General features: G+C 39.9%; 1 protein-coding gene across 3 annotated transcripts in view; it reads right to left on the minus strand.

The window, feature by feature from the left end:
• The window catches only part of LOC119647177, a 252131-nt gene that overhangs the window by 194675 nt on the left and 40127 nt on the right, over positions 1–17329 (minus strand). The window lies entirely within an intron of this gene.

Below are 17329 nucleotides of genomic sequence, written 5' to 3' on the forward strand. Positions count from 1 at the left end.
TGCCAGATCGATATAGAATTATGGTAACGACCAAAGATGCTTGATCTGATTAGTTAATTCCTTACTGCCTTCTTCACTTACATTCCTTACTGCACTTTGAACCTGCTCGCAAGTAGGCTAATTGAAGTAATTTCTTCTCTTCTGACGTATGAACTGAGAGCTCGTTTCTAGCTACGGATATGCACAATTCATACACTGGGATAAGTTAATTTAGATAAACATCTTTCCAGTCGCATTCTTTGGTAAAATTAAGAAGATTGCATTTTGTATTCTCTTTTGAACCTGAACCCGTTCATTTTAAGTGCATCTACATATGTATACGTATTTAACTCTGATAGTAACTTGGGTGCACCTAACGGAGTACTTCATTATATCTTGAACAACGATGCGATTATTTGTTTGACCGCATGTTGATAATTGCGGTCTTTGAACTGCTTACCTCGTCTACTTCTGGGGCTGCCCATTCGTAATTATATTTTTTGCCCCTGGAAATGTTTACGATTTGCTGCTCCAATTTATCGAAAATATTTCCAAGGAGAAGATTGCCATTTATTGTTGGAATATATAACACGCACTTAACATTGTAGTTTATTTCAAGGCAAGTCTAGATCTATGGCTAACAAAAATGTAGGAAAAATTAGTGAATTCCTAACTTCTTTGGGCCATTGATGCTTCGTTATAATTAATTTCTATTTGAAAAAGGAAAAAAAAGCAAGTTTGAGAGAATTGGATTTATTGCGAATTGCCTCCTTTGGGGTAAATGTAATCAAAATGGATATGAGTTATGGGAAGCCAAATTATCTTAAAATTTCAAAAGGTAGGAAACATAGGAATGAAAGAATACATACTCAGCCGAAGAATCTTCAATTTATTACTTTGCTTTTGAATTTTAAAATTCCAATAACAGTAAACGCTAATTGGGGATTTTAGGGAATACCATCAAAAGTTGGAATTAGGTGTAAAAGAAAGACGAAGCTGGTTCCAACGATAAGAGTGAAATTAACTTTCGATGTAAATCAAACATGCAAAATCACAGAGATACATATCTTATTCGTAAGACCTAGAAGTCATCAGAGCTGCAACAAGGATATATGAAATCCAGGGTAATGAAACCGTGTGGATCACGCACCACATTCTCTTGTATTTCAAGTTGATTTGCAGCAGACCAGTTCAGCCTTCTCGGTCCCTAGGGGACTGAGGGATGGGTGTGTCATTAATCCCAACAGGGTCTTCTTTGATTCTCAAGCGTAAAAGTTACATAAAATAACTTCACTTACTCAGTTTTGAGCACTCACCAAATCAACAATTTCTCTGCGTATTTCAAGTGATCTTCACGGCCCAGAATGCCATACTCGGAATTCGAATGGGTACTTCGGATAGGGTGTTATCAGCAAAAGTTACAATAGTAAGATATTTAATCATAGGAATGGTATGAGGTATAACAGAGGAGTTAAGGATAAATGACGGTATGGACACGTCGGTTGAGCTATAGCTATAACCTTATAAGGAATAGCTCTAGGTCTGAGTGATAGCCAGATTTTAAACAAGTCGGAATACCGGAAGTTCGCGCTTCGGGTATAAAGGTTTTGTGTTCATCTTATCTAAGAAATTTCAACGCACATTTTTCTATCCGTATACAGCTACAAAACTACGAGACATACGTACATATTTTAGCCGTAGATGTTATATAGGCACGTATATAGATTGATCATACCCATATTTCCGATTTACTTCTTATATACTATATACCTACATACACACATGCCCCGTTGGAATAATTGATATTCATATACAAATGATTAAAAAACTAAAACAAAATAATCCTTTTCCATCCAATTCATACGAACTTACTTCGTTGTGGTATTGATGAATTGATATGTGATGATGACGTCATGCAGGTTGTAGAGTGCACGAAATTCACAAAAAATTGTAAAATTTTACCCCCTATAACTTTGTTAATAATAGTTTGATTTTCTTCAAACTTTACCGAATTGTGCATTATGTTCTTCATTATGCGCATGCCAAATTTTGTACTTCTGGGATGAACATAAGGGGGTGCCGGGTAAATTTCTAAAATGTGGAAATATACTATTAACTTTATTTGTGCAGATATCGGAACCGGATATATTTTAAGGCAAATTTCGTACAGATGCATTACTGCGATTTTTTTCAGATTTTTCGGTTGGATAGGTTCTGAGAACGAGACCTGTTATACTTTTTGATGGTCATATTTTGAGTTTTCACTCCCCTATGTTTCACCCAATATCAAATATTGAACCAGTTTCGAAAAGTACTAATTGAGACCTTTCATTTGATACCCCACATGGCTTTTGTTTTGTTTCACACAAAACCTTAAAAAGAATAATATTTAGGATATTTTTCTGTTTTGTACGTCAGCACCTTTCATAGGTCTAAACCAGCTGCTCGCCACTTTTTTTTTTTCGGAAACGGTAACCTATACTACTGTCACTCATATCCAATGAACTTTTCTCTAGTGTGTGTGGGTATGTTAGTGGTGGAGGAGAATTTGTAGCCTCTGATTGCTCAGACCGTGGTGGCCCAATGTACTCGACTCCTTGCCTAACGGAATATCCCGGATTCGTTTATGTGATGCAGGATTTCCGTTAGTGAACGTGATACTACCCGTTGAAACCGGAGCACGCGTTCATGTGCAGAGAATTCACGTAACAAATGCCTGGTGAATTCCGCTTCCTCATTAGAAGGGATACTACCATCTTAAATAATTCCTATTTTAAACATATATCCAGATATTGAATTATGGCCTGTCAGAATGCCCACAATACTCCTGCAAATCTTCCTGCTTTTCGACAGGAGAAACTTTTCGGTAAGCATGTTTGGCTCTGACAAGTTATCAGTTTATGAACCAGCTTTAGCCAATGCTACTAATACTCCAATTTCTGATTCCGGTCCGGCATTGGGAAGATTTAACCCTCATCCACATCCGAGATTTAATTTTGCTTTACAGCATAGTGACTAGCTACCCAGAGTAGTTTAACCGTATTGAATCTAGAGAGAACGATTTTCAAGGTGATCAAGGGACTATTCAACGCCCTAAGTGCAGCCTGCTCGTCAATCACCCAGTTCGCCAAATCCATCCAGTTCTCTCCTTTTAGTAAATAATGCCATTGTTGTTTTATTTGGATTACTTGAAATGGCACGATCCATATTTCTACACGCCCTTCCGAGATCCCGATCAACAACAAGTACAGCCACATCATCAACATAAGCGCGAACGTGTATTGGCAAATTTTGCAGTTCCCAACCTAGTGAATCGATCAGCATACTCAGAAGTAGTGATAGCATACCTCCTTGGGGGTAACCTTTCGTTGCTATTAGGTAGCGACCAACACCCACTTCAGCCCACAACAATGTCTGCGTTAGCATAGATCTACCTAATCAAATCATCATCGGCACCATGCGCTCGGGCGACATCACAAAGTTTTTGCAAAGGCGCCCAGCCGAATGCCCCTTCAACGTTCACGAATACCCCCATAGTCTGTCACCCTTCAGAGTTGCATCGTCTAACTTTGAAACCAAAGAATGACACAGGACTTTCACTGCTGGTTTCCGTTCCGTAGGTCCGACCTAAACGCTATCCCACGCAAGAATGCTATCAAGCTGATCTGTCTGGCGTTTTCTAGATTAGAATAGTTATGTTTCCTCTCTAACCTTTTGCCAAGAGCAGCCTAAAGCAAGGCATGCTTGAAAAATATTTCTTAGCAATCGCTCTCCACATCAAATTTCCTGCCAATAAGTGTAGCAATTTCTGAGAAAAGTGCGTGTGACAGACGGACAGACTTACAGACATTAAAGCGATTAAAGCGCAGCAATCTAATTGGATCAGGGCCTTGAAGTGTCTAAGAGCACTTCATTTAAGATTGTAAGAGGATTACAATACCATATAGGAGACAATGTGGTGAGCATTATGCTCGGCCGAGATCATTACCATGATTTGACTCAGGTACTCACTCACAGCTGAGTCGACTGATATCCGACGCCAATCACGATACAGATCCCACTGCCACCAGCCAGATTTAAACCACGACCTTCCGTACGACAGCCTTGTGCCCTAACAGCTATCCGGACACCCAGTAAACAGTAAATTGAATCCCGGAATAAAGTCTCGAGATGGGCTTTAAAGGCGGCAATGAAAAGGGGATATCACAGAATATGTATGTATATGCTTTCTCAACAGAATCTGCAGACAATGTTCTCAGAAATCTCGATGAGCCAACACCCGCCTGTGAACGGGACAAAAGCTGAAGAAAACGAAGACATAGCAGTACAAAATTACGTAAGGACATGCCGTGGAGAGAAAATCCGGGCCCAGGGTGAAACTTATGCTGGCCTCCTCGTTTTACGCGTTGCTTACTTCGTTATGTATCTCTATTCCGGGTCCGAGGGTAATCAATTTCTTTCCTACCTCTTTCATCAGGCTTGGGAAATCTACTTGCAAGTATACAGCACATCGCCTGCGTTCGATATCATCCTCGCCTCTGCACCACTGTCACTGATGTTTGCTAATCCATATACTACAGGAGCTGGTTAAATTTTAACGGCCCCGCTTACAAGCCGGCTTAAAAGTGATGATGTGATTTTCAATGCTAACGAAAACCAAGTTCTTTCATGGCGCTTTGTGGTGATGAGTATTGTTTACGCTTTTTGCCTAGAGGTTTACGAAGTTTATGTACCAAAAGAAATTACACTCCCACAATGCAGGGAAGATGTTTTCTGTAATGCATGTTTCGGACAACTCAGCAAACGAATCCGGCATTGCCTTTACCACGAGCTCGAAGACTTTATTAAATTTGCCTTCCGGAAGCTTCGGTTCTGGATACCATACTGTCAATTTCCAGTCGTTCTTCCCTGATTCTTGTGTGTAGAACTCATCCCCAAGGCTGATGATAGCCACGATTTCCTCTTTGCTGAAGAAAACAGAAAAAAAGGCTTTAAAGCAGAGTCCTTTCAAGACAGCTAACTTCAGTTTGAACTACCACCTTCTAGATAATTCTATTCTGGATAATCATTTATTCTATGATTAGTTAGGTTATTTTTGTGGGCAGGGGATAAAGTGCATCTCAGTCTAGTCTCTGATCTATACACTATTAAGAGGGCTTCGATAAGACTGAGCGTTTTTTTGGAGCCCAAGCTTTTGTTATGCTTACAAGCGAAAGTGTCACCAGTTTGCCGAATCGATTATAGTCGTTTGGTAAGCCTTTTAAGGAGTTATCCTGCCAACAGAAAATCCGGTAATTATCTGGTTCCTTAGATCAACTGTGGAAATCTAATCACCTATTGTCTTGAAGCGTTTCAGAGCACTTCATTTAGAAATCATAACCGTACCTTTAGAGGCAAATTGGTCTGTATGCGCTTGCGCAGGATTATTACTTCAATTCGACTCAGATACTCAGGAATTCACAACTGAGTCGATTGACACCTATGGGAGAAATCTAGAAATTGCTGAAGACGATGAAAAGCACTTCGCTAGCTATTTGCTTACGTTTAACGATGCACGCTGGCTTCCTTGTAATCATGCTATTTTCGTTTTTATTTTGCACAGAATTCACGTCGTAAATCCTCGTTGCCTTGATTAAGATAACTCTCTCTCTTAAGAAGATAGAGCCTAAGAAAATATCTTCCGTGTGCTCCCTGTACCATAAGACTTAACATAACTACTTTGTTATTCAAGCGTAGATAAAACGCGAGATAGACGTCTTGCCAAGATTGGTGTGAACATTAGACGATGTTAAGCGACCAAAAGGGGGATTTGAAAGCCTCGCGACTGCATCCAGATCAAGGCTTTGATAGAACAAAAGGTGGATAAAATCAGTGTCATATCACTTATCCTCAAAGGAACGTAGAAACGTAGGCCAATGAGTGGCCCCCCAATGTATTTGTAAAGATAATCCTAAGGAGAGTTAGCAGTGGAGCTGGAGGATAATAGATACCAGGTAGTAGTGAACAGTGGAGTTCGGTTGCCCAAACCAACTCACAATGTCTAACGTGGCACAATATCGCCGACTCGGTGGCTAATTTTGGGCTACCTGTTATGATCACCACTATTGGCCTTCATTCAGAGTATACTTTACAAGGTAATTTCATAATATGAGAGTATACGGAAAAGCAGGGCCTGGGGTGGAAATGCCACCAATCTGAGCGTATATTATGCGGCTGCCCATATTATTCTTTTTATCATTGAAAGTTCTTTTCCGCGCCTCCGGCAAACTACGGGTCCGGTGGCGGTGAGGAAGACGGGGCGGCAACCCTGTCGGCCAAACCAAACCCAAGTGGCCGAGGAGAACCGGTGGCACCGGGAGACGCTGTACTCACTTTGGCTTGCCGGTCGGGATGCAGTAGGCGAATGCTCTAAAGGCCTAATTAGGACGATCAGACCCGAGTCTGCACGGGGACTCATCTGAAGTGGCCAATTGGTCACAAAACCTTACCAGGGGTATACTGGTACCATGGGAACCGGGATAGCCCTTGGACTTCGGGTGAACTCCCGTTGTATGTGAGTACAGCTCGTTTGTTTGCGGTTAGCCCCCTAGTGGGAGTTTCATGGGGGTTGTGGTTACGCTCAAGCGAGAAGAGACCTTCGGGCCACGGCGTGGTGTTGCGTTTCAACACGGGTACCGTACTCTTACTCCGTAAGAACATAAAGTCACTACCTGGTGGGCGCTCCACCCTAAGTCTGTACCCGATAATCGCTGGGATCCAGGCTCATAATATTTAAAGGAACAATTTTCGCAGCGTATTCTGGAACAGTTCAATACTGAAAACCCCCTAATGTGGTTTCCCCCCTTAAGATCCAGATCAACAACAGTATATAAAAATTCATTCTACAAGGGTGTAGCTTTTACACTTTCACATATTTTTACTTGCTAAACATTTACATAAAAACTTAATTATCTTAAATTGCCGGAAGTGTAGCTATTCTCCTCATTTCTTACAATTTAAGAATAGCATCCAATTTATATAATATGCTGAGTATGTTTTACATATTTTGTAAAATTGGCACAATCCATTTATTAATAGCTTGCTGAAAGCCGTCATTAAAACAAATATCTGCAATTAATCGAAACCCATATTATGCCAACTTATTGATCGTGCGTTTCAAATGAGTCTTATTGTTGCTCTTGTAATCCTGCGCTGATCACGACTACCTCTAGATATTGTTTAAGTTTAGTGACCATTACAGATATATATATACATATATATATAAACTGATGCATAGAAAGCTATTGAAGAAATATCCATACCTGCACAACTACAGACTTCAACAATATTTTGGGTAATACGCAAACCTCACTCAAATTACCACACTGCATGAGCACTTTGTTTTACTGCATTCATACCAAAGTGAAACGAATTAATTTATTTGATGGCTTTATTTTTCAATTCCGATTATACTGTCTAATGTTTTTTTTTCACTCAACTGGTCGGAATATTTTCTGCATCTCTGTTCCATTATTCATATGTGCATGGAGTTAACCATTTTATAAAAAGTAATTCAACTTTAATCGAAGCAATTTTCTATGTGAAGAAAGCAGCAAGTGTTAAACAATAATAATGATAATATAATAAAATAGTAAATGGCCAAATAACAATGGCCGCCAAACAGCAATTTTTCTGAAGATGCAAGATTTGAATATACATTTTTGTTTGAATGCAATTGCAACTAATCGAGGAATTGTATTGAAGTGTCGATTTTTGTCTATTAAAATTTTCTGAATAGGCCATAATCAACATGAAATGAGAAGGAAAGTGATATTTTTGTAACAGTTTTGTTTCACTTTGTTTCTGGTGTAAATAAGAAACCATTAATGCAAGCGAAAACGGAATTTCCACGCCAAAATAAATGCGGATAGTTCAAAAGTCAAGTATTCATTATGAAAATTGAAGAAAGTACATATCTATTTACTTTTACTAATTCTTTCTCGAATGATCCATCTTCATTCTCCTGGATAATATCTTTTCGAAGTGAAACCTTTCTTACAAATGTTTGTAGAAGATTAGAAAATGAAAAACAATAAAATGTTCGTTAAAAAAGATATTGTAGTGTTTTCTACCTCACTGCTTGCAGAGGAATCCACCTGCCCCCCTAGGAACTATGTTAATGGTCCAATTTCTTCCTACGGCATAACATTACTTGGAACCCTTTACGTGAAACACTTAGTTCCTCTACTACTTTCCCCAAATCATAAATTCGACCAAGAAAATGCATACAATGTCGCTATAAACATGATGATCGGATTGAGTCACAAGCCTCGGAGAAATGCCAGGGTGTCCACCTCAATCGACGCGGCAGGACGGGCCTCGGTCTTGTCGAGAAATGGGCAAGGGTTCTTGACGCATGGACGACGTCAGGACGTAAGCAAGTTAGTCCGAACACAACGAACAAAACAAATACGTGTCTGCACGCTAAATGTTGGTACCCTAACTGGAAAGACCGAGGAACTCGCAAGAGCCCTTCGGAAAAGGCGCATTGATATCTGCGCTCTGCAAGAAACCCGATGGTCTGGTGCCAAAAACTGCGACATTGAACACGAACGCGGTAAAAATGGCTACAAACTTCTCTATTTTGGTAACCCACGCACTCAATCTGGTGTTGACATTGCCATCTCAGAGGGTTTCCGTGATGCCATTAAAGAAGTCGAACGATTTGATGATCGGCTGATGAAGCTCACCATTATATCAGCTGATCGCACTATTCACTTCTTCACCGCGTACGCACCACAGACAGGTCGACCTGATACCGAGAAAGATGCCAAATCGACTATATTCTCATAAGACGCCAACATTTTACCACTGTCACTGATTGCAAAGTCGTTCCCTATGAGGCCGTTGATTGCCGTCCTGCGAATTAAGCCACCGATAAAACAGCGTGAAGAACGCACTCGCCCGCGACGCATTAAATGGTGGCGATTTGATGAGAAGAAACGATCTCACTCATATGATTGCTGCCCATTACGAATGTGGAAGAATCATGGAACCAAATGAAAGACACGATCCACAAAGCGACCTCTGCAACCCTCGGGGTCACCAAGCCGGGTAAGCGGTACATCAACCGAGATACTTGGCTTTGGGATGATGATGTTGAAATGAAGGCCCGTGAAAAGAAACGCCTCTAACACAAATTTCTGAACGATAAAATGCCTGCTAATTGGCAAATTTATAAGAATGCCAACCGTGAAGCAAAGAAAGCAGTCGCTGTCAGCCGAGCGAACCATTTCAACTCAAATCTTTACGATAAACTGGACACTCGGAATGGCGAGAGAGATCTGTATCGACTTGCTAAAAGCCGTAATGAACGCACACAAGATATCGAACACTTCTATTGCGTTAATGACAAGAACGGCACTTTGCTTACCAAACGTCGAGCCGCAACGGATAGATGGCGAGAATACTTCAGAGCAGATTTCAACTGAAGAATTTGCTCATCCTCCACTTTCGCAATCATTGCCGACATTTGGAGCAGTTCCACCAGTCAGCGCAACTGAAGTCGAGGAAGCAATAAATCAAATGAAATCGGAGAAAGCAACAAGACCTGACGACATCGCATCTGAGCTCTGGAAAGTGAAGAGCTGGAACCCAACACTATGGCTCATTGAATTCTTTAATCAGTTTATTCAGGAAAGTAGAATAACATCTAACTGACAAGAAAGTACCACAGTTCCAATATGGGAAAAGAAAGGTAATCCAGCAGAATATTCAAATTGCCATGCGATCCGGTTACTTTCCCATGCCATGAAGATCTTTGAACATGTTCTTGACAACCGTATTCGCGAAATCGTTGAAATAACCGTGAATAAAACCAGATTTGTCAAGAATTGCGGAACTATTGACGCAATACACGCTGCGCGGTTACTTATAGAGAAACACAGTGAGAAGCATCGCCCTCTCACATTGCATTTCTAGATCTAGAGAAAGCGTGTGACCATGTGCCACACGAACTCATCTGGTATGTTCTACGAAAACACTAAGTGCTAGAAGAACACGTGCACTGGATTCAATTGTTCTATCACGATCCGAAAGTAAAGTTCGAAGTGTGGCGAGTGTATCAAAACCGCTTCGTGTCTCTGTTGGTGTTCATCAAAGAAGTACCCTCTCACTACTCCTCTTTGTTCTTGTTATGGACCTTGTCACAAAGGGGCATCCAACGTTCAACGGTCTATATACTGCTTTATGCAGATGATAGGCAGATAACGTCTCATAGCAAAACTGATCTCGAGCAACTTCTCCAAAAATGGAATGCTCGCCTCATGCAACACAGTATCAGATTGAATCTGAATAAAACTGAATTTTCGGCGGCCTCAAATTTAAAATTTACCGCAATGGCGTCCGTCCTGTGCTCTCTGTCGTTTTGAGTGTTAGCCGACTATAAAAGGCAATGAACGGTGTATTGCAGTAATGAAGACGAAGATGTTGCGTTGGACTACTGGCGTGACACGTTTTGATCACATCCGAAATGAGGATATCAACGATCGATATGGAGTTGCACCTATCATGGAAAAATTGCGAGAGAGGCGTCTTCGATAGTATAATAATAATAATCGTTGGTGCAAAAATTCAGATTGGATTGGCCTTGAAGTGTGTTAGAGCACATCATTTAAGACCATAACAGTACACTACAGTACACTGTAGGAGATTATTATCGTGATTTTACCCAGGTACTTATTCACAGCTGAGTCGACTGATATCCGACGTCAAATCACGATACAAATTCCACTGCCACCGGTGACATTTGAACCGCGAATTTCCGTACGACAGCCTTGTGCTCTAACCACTCAGCTATCCGGCTATCGATAGTATGGTCACATAATTCGCACTAGAGAAACTTCACTCGCCAAGATTGGTGTGAACATCAAAATCGATGGTTAAGAACAAAAGGCCGATTAAAACAACGGTGGCTTCATACGTTGGATGGGGATTTAAAAGCCCCACGACTGCATTCAGATCAGGCATTTAACAGAACCAAATGACGAAACCGATCACAACGAGCCGACCCTGCTTGTGAACGGGACAAAGGCTGAAGAAAAGAAAGAAGAAAGAAGATTTTTTAACATGAAACTTGCACTTTTATAAAAAGAAGAAAAACAGCGTTGCGTCCAAAGTCTTTGATATCATATCGCATTCGTGGCCAATGGAAGTCTTATACATTTCTAAAATAAACCCAGCAATACGAAATTTTCTATTGCAGACAATGAAAACATGCCCAAGCCACGGAAAGGATATGCATGAAAGAATCTAAAAAGCTCTAATACTAACGGGATATTTCAAAATGACTCTCACAGTCCCATATGGTTTTGTCTAGCGATGAATCCACTGAGCTCTCTACTAAATACTACAAAACATGGGTTCTTAATAAAACTAACAGGAAGCATCGTGTGTAAATTAAGTCATCTGCTATATATAGATGATCTAAAATTATATACTGCAACCCAAAATCAACTAGAACATCCTCTGAAGCTATTTGGAGCATCCGCTAGAGGTATTCAAAAGACTTTTGGGTATGATAAAAGTCATAAAATTAGGATAAATGAAGTATCACCCAATATCCAAGAAATGCAAACTGGTGAGTAGTACAAATATTTGGGAATGCCCCAAAATATGCGGATAGACATCACCATCGAGTTTTAAAGACGTTTGCCTTTGATATTAAAATCGGGGCTCAATAGAAGAAATCAAATGTAGGCAATTAATTTCTAAAACATACCAACTATCACTTATAGCGTTGGCATTACCCGAAAAGCTGGATGGAACGTTTGACACCCCCAAGAAAAGAAGGCGGTCAAAATCTGATTAATATAAGCAACAGGCACGACAAGATCATAAGATTAAAAGCAGAAATTTGGAAGGTTCATAAAGCAATTGTCAATGCAGATAAGTCACTTACCCATCTTATTCTAAACAAGTCGGGAAATCGGAAGCTGAACAGCATATTTGAATGGGCATTTGTCCCATTTGTACCAAGCTCATAATGTTTATGCATTTAGTTTGCCAAACCATTCGCTATAGCATGATACTGACTTTCAAAATCTTAGAATGCAAGAAATTCGTACAAAAGTGACGACTTTGACCTATTATAACTCTGTTAGTAAAAGTGCGATTTCCACCTAACTTGATATAATAATGCTCTATAGTATAGCTTTTCTTACAGTAAAAGTTCAATTTCCAATTCAATCCAATTTTCAATTCAATTCAATTTCCAACAAATATACTTACTACTTTGAAGCCCGGATACCATGCGCATGGGCCACATTTTTGGGCTGAGTAGTTTCTCAGAACGGCTCCTTGAAGTAACCAACCCTTATCGAACCCTCGGCCTCTTCGCCTTTGCAACCAATTTCAAAATTTGGAAAGCACTAATCGACAGTAGACCAATTTTAACTAATTTGTTTTACACAAAACCTTAAAAATGAATTTAAGGAATGAAGAATGCAATCACCATCCAGGAAAAGGAAGAAATATCGGGAAGAAAATCTACCCATAGGGTGTTTCTAGAGAATCTGAAACATCCTGATGTAGACAAATCTAGGTCTGTGGTTGAACAACCGCGATTTATATATATAGTGGAAATCGAAGGAAACATTTTCGCAATACAAAACAAGGACAAATAAGGACACGATATTACTTAAAATATGTAATAAAGGATGGTGAAAAATTCAGCCACATCATGCCTGCATCTATAACTCTTCCCAACGGGCTCAAGAGACACAATCATGTTTCGAAACAATACATCACCGACGTGGCCAGCAGCATAAGTTTGTACATACTGACGTTAGTCACTACAACTACAATCCTGAACCAGTGTTGGAAAATCCAGGAATTAGTTTGTATTACGACAGAACGACGCATGCTCGACATAACAACGATACATACTGACATAGCAAGGACCCACAATCGAGCGAATATCGTTTTACTAGATAAATTCGTTTGAACTTCCATGACTTGGATACCAATGGTTGTGCAATTATATTGTGCGCGAGACTGTCTATGCTACTGCATGCTCACAATTACCTATCATCTGGAAATTCAATAAGAAAGGCTGAAAGACTAAGATTTTCTTCGAGGATTGGTTTAAAAATAACTTTTGCCCAGAGATAAAAAGGAAAATCACTTGAGTAACAAGGTATTGCTCATTTTGGATAATGCGCCAGGCCACCTTGTTAATTTAACCGAACTATCAGCACTACAACAGCGATGATTGAACCAATGGATCAGAGTGCTATAACAACTTTTAAGGATTATTATTTACGTAGAGCTTTTCGTGAACTTCAGAAAACCTATGGTGAATAGTGAATCTTCGATAAAACAATTTCGGAAAAACTACATCATCAGAGGTACCGTTTATAATATTAGCGAATCATGGAAAGAACTACAATCAGCCACAATGAACCATATTTGGAGACAAATATGGCCAAAATGCACGAAATCTAATGGGTGTGAAGTTGTATCCTTGATTTTGAAGATTTGAAAGAAGGTGACTTGATTGGCACGAGTCTGATAGAGACCCTCGTTCAAACGAGGAGCTGATCCATTTAGCAGCCGGGCAAACACTTGATAAGGAACCAGAGTCCTTATATCCAGACAGTTAACAGCAAAAACTTTGACGGATACGCTTTTTTGTTGCGAGAAGGGAATGAACATTCATCTTCAAAATAATCCCGACGGAGAATGCAGTTAAGTACCACGAGAAGTAAACTCAGCCATTAGCTGCTACAACAAATTGCAAAAGGAAGCAGATAAGAGGCCAAAGCAGACAAAACTGTACAAATATGAATATATTGTGAGTCAATCAACAACAACCAAAATTGATGGCAACAGCATTCTATCAGATATATGTGTATATGAATATGAATCTTTTTGTTTTTCCTCTTTTATTACGTAAGGTGTTAGTTTGAATGGTTTGTTTTCATGAAAACCTTATTAAAATAAGTTCATGGCCTGCCTGTTTGTCTCTCCGTTTATCTGTCGGTCGCACGCACTTTTTTCAAAAACAGTTACACTTCATGTCATGAAATTTGGTAAAATAGCTCTAATGAGGAGGTATGAGGAAAGTTTGGTTAAAATCTTGCCATTATTAACAAAGTATAATGACTCAAAGTTGCCTTTCCCGTCAAATTACTACTACCTAAGAGATAAAATGCCAGCAACACATCGAATTGAATATCGCGCAGATTTTAGCTATACACACTACGAACTATGTAGAAATGGAACCATCGTGCACCCAAATATTCTTACATATAAAACCATTCATATGTGAAGCACCAACCTCCCGGTTTCCAGCTTGTTTATATATTGTTGTGTTCTTGTTTATATATCTGCTGTGTTCCTTTTTGATAGCAAATAAAACAACTCGTGAAACTGGAAACTACACGCTTTTGATATGAAAGTTTTGTTTGTTCATATCTAAGTATATTAAGGTGCAGAATTATCCCATTTGTACGTAGCCTGTAACGTATATGTATATTTAGCATGTCAGCCTACTCACTTCAACATGATACTGATATTTAGCATTCTAGGTTGCAGTAAATTTGCAAAAGACAAGTTTGAGTTACTGCAACTTTATTCGTACGATTTTGATTCGATGGATATTATGATTCATACTATATTCATACTTCAAATTTTTGTAACTGTGGGATAAACTTAAGCGGGGTCTCTAGTCAATTTCCCAAAAACATAGTAATATACTATTATTAACTTAATTTGAGTAGAAATCGATATGGGGAATATTCGAGACCATTCATTTGATATCGAACATGACCATTTTCGGTGAACAAAAATTACATCCTCCTTTTGCGTGTATGAGAAGGGAGGGGCGGATTATTTATAATAGATTACTCCCAGTCGTCGAGAGCCAAAGGGACCTTTCAGATAGGCAGTATGGGTTCCGTAAAACCAGATCAACCATTGATGTCATCAAAATTGTTACTGGCTTGGCCAAAAATGAAATTCACGGAAGGGGTTGCACCAGCAAATATTGCGTGGTGGTGACCCTGGATGTTAGGGATGCATTCAACTCGGCCAATTCGAACCTTATACGAAAGTCTCTGCGACGATTGGTGTTCCCACATACCTCGCCGCTATTATCGATAGCTTCTTGCATGAGCGAACACTCTGGTATAATACCGATGATGGACCGAAGGAATACGTTTTTTCAGCGGGTGTTCCACAGGACTCTGTACTGGGCACACTTCTGTAGAACATCATGTATAATAAGGTACTTAACCTTCCAGTTCCGGAGGAGGCCACGGTGGTGGGCTACACCGATGATATAACACTAGTTGTGGTCACAAAGCATCTCGAGATGCTTAGTTGTACTCAAGCGAAGCAATCAGTGTTGTTAAAGCTTGGTTAGAGAATGCTGGACTAATCTATTCAGCCAGATTTTATCCACAACCTGACGGTCATGATATCGCTCATAGATTTCGTCGTTATGTAGACTAAGGAATCGTCCATCCTCATGTAGGGGGCCAAAAATTCTTCGTAGGATTCTTCTCTTGAACGCGGCCAAGAGTTCGCAATTCTTCTTGCTAAGAACCCAAGTCTTCGAGGAATACATGAGAACTTGCAAGATCATTGTCTTGTACAGTAAGAGCTTTGACCCTTTGGTGAGACGTTTCGAGCAAAACAGTTTTTGTATATATATAGTTTTGTATATATATATTTTGTCTTGCCTTCATTGATGTGCAGCCCAAGATCTCGCGCTGCCTTTTCGATCTGGATGAAGGCAGTTTGGACGTCTCGGCTCGTTCTTCTGATGTCAATATCGTCAGCATAGGCCAGTAGTTGTAGCACATAGAGGATACTTGCAAAAAAGCATCCACCACAAGTATGGCTCTCGCAAGGATGACGTCGAATGTAGGAGGACCGCCGAATACTTACAGGCTACTCGTAGCCAGGGTGGTGAGTTCAATCATACTGTATGCAGTCCCAGTTTGGCGAAACGCGCTGCGAATTTTAGGCAATGCATATAAACTGAGTAAGGTTTAAAGAAGAACAGCCATAAGGGTGTGCTCTGCCTTCAGGACCGTCTCAGACGATGCTGCGTTCGTCATCTCGGGAATGATGCCGATTGGCATTCTGGCAATCGAAAAGATGAACATTTATAACACCAGGTCCATTTTTCCCTTAACGCAGGTTACAATAGCCGAAAGTGAGAGACTTGCAGGTTGATCCCTTCCATCGGGAGCTGGAGAGAAAGTAGCTTGCCAGGGGGACTGGGATGCGATCAATTCCATGATCGCAGTAATTCAGGATAAACTACGTAAAGCAGAAGACGTGAAGAAGGCGCGATTACAAACCCCGCGGGAAGACAGAAGTCGACCTAGCTAAATTAAGTTAACTCCGCCCCGTGATGTAATACCTAAAGGTGGCTCCACGGGTTGGTGGGAAGGGGTTGGGTGTGGTATTAGTGGGTAAAATAATCCTTTGAAGTCCTTTGAAGATTTCCAGCTCCTTAAAAACAACGGACAGACAGACAGAGAGACACTAACTCGATTCTAATAAGGTTTTGTTTCACACAAAACCCTAAAAAGGCAGACAGACATTGAGCCGACTTTAATAAGGTTTTATTTTAAAAACAAGACCTTAAAAATGAGCTACACTCGTTATCGATGATCGATCTGATTGAATTTTCATGGGTTTGTATGAAAATAATCGATTCGGCGTTTCGCTTTACGGCCAACTTTTTCGAAACATTTCTAGGGCGTTAAGCAAGGTATGGGTGGAAGCTACAATGGAATATAAAATCTGTGTACTTACTCCCGATTACTGTTTCCAGCCAGGAGCTCGTACACAGAACTCTGAAAGAAAACTTCATCCTTTATCACCTTCAAAAAACGGTGCTTGAGTCAACTTTAAATTTAGTCGCTTAATATTTTGTACAGTTTAAAGTGTTTGCTTCTGTTTAGATTGAAATTTTTACTGGTATCCATTGTAAACTCATATATACACATAGGATAAAGAATATACTGTCATCAGAGCCTGATCCCATGGTACAACAATACCTAAGATAGGTAAAATCCTGTCATAAAACCGAGATTGTACTAACTCTGACATAATAATAATATTTTTCTGTTTTTGTTATATCAAAAGAAGGTTTTTTGAAAAGAAACTAAAACTGCCTCATTTCTTTGCTACCAAAATCGCTAATTTGTATCATGTGAACGAAACCATGCAGAATGTGCCTTAATTAGAGTAACTCCTCTGTTATAGTTTCTTAGGTAATAAAACCATAAAGTGCAAAGAAAAATTTAATGGAAATTATCCATGCGCTTTTTGATCTCCTAATGAACTATAAACT

This window comes from Hermetia illucens, chromosome 1 (assembly GCF_905115235.1).
Source record: "Hermetia illucens chromosome 1, iHerIll2.2.curated.20191125, whole genome shotgun sequence".
In the NCBI taxonomy this organism is placed as follows: domain Eukaryota; kingdom Metazoa; phylum Arthropoda; class Insecta; order Diptera; family Stratiomyidae; genus Hermetia; species Hermetia illucens.